This window comes from Cucurbita maxima, unplaced genomic scaffold, assembly GCF_002738345.1.
Source record: "Cucurbita maxima cultivar Rimu unplaced genomic scaffold, Cmax_1.0 Cma_Scf00007, whole genome shotgun sequence".
Lineage (NCBI taxonomy): Eukaryota > Viridiplantae > Streptophyta > Magnoliopsida > Cucurbitales > Cucurbitaceae > Cucurbita > Cucurbita maxima.
In genome coordinates, this window is record NW_019272023.1 from 382,632 (window position 1) to 383,434 (window position 803).

Consider the following 803-nt stretch of genomic DNA (forward strand, 5'->3'; position numbering starts at 1 on the left):
AAAAAAAAAAAAAAAAAAAAAAAAAAAAAAAAAAAAAAAAAAAAAAAAAAAAAAAAAAAAGAAAGAAAGAGTTAATGAGTAGGAATAAAGAATCTCAATTATTTGCAATTTATTTCTTCCATTCATTATAGAATATGTTGACAACACTATATTTATATATTCATCATAATTTATAAACAATTAATGTTCATGGAGATTGTATTAAGAAAATTAAACTTTCAATTAGACATCGTATATAAATAACTCGCGTGGATCATAAATTCATATATTTATATTGTTGGTTTGGTTGACGTAGTTGCGGGTACTAATCATTTCCTAGTGTCCTTAGTTTAGTATAGAGTATTAGAGTAAGATATGATGTATAAATCACAACTTGACATGAAAAACTAAAAAACGGATAAAGTTGGGGGATTGGGGGACTGATATTTAGTTTGAGTTGTGGTTTGGAGAGGCAGCAAGTACAGCCATGAATAAGGAAACAAAAACCCCATTAAATGAAACCCCAGATGGCGGTGTGTGTTTGTTTTGTGATGTTTGTAATTAAGGTTTTAGTTTCGGGGTGGACAAGGTGGGTGTGTCGCCATACTTTGAGGACCAACAACCAGACACAACTCCAAATTCATAATCGAAATTTCCACAGCTGTTTCTTTATGTGATTGGGTGTGTAATGGGGCATTATTGAGAAGGAATGGACTGGCTAAAGGAGAGACAGCTGCGACCAAAAGGTGACAACTTGAAGCAGCTAAGAGCTTAGCTAAGGGAACCCTGAAGTTTGGAAAGGAAGAAATGCAGCCATGGGGATC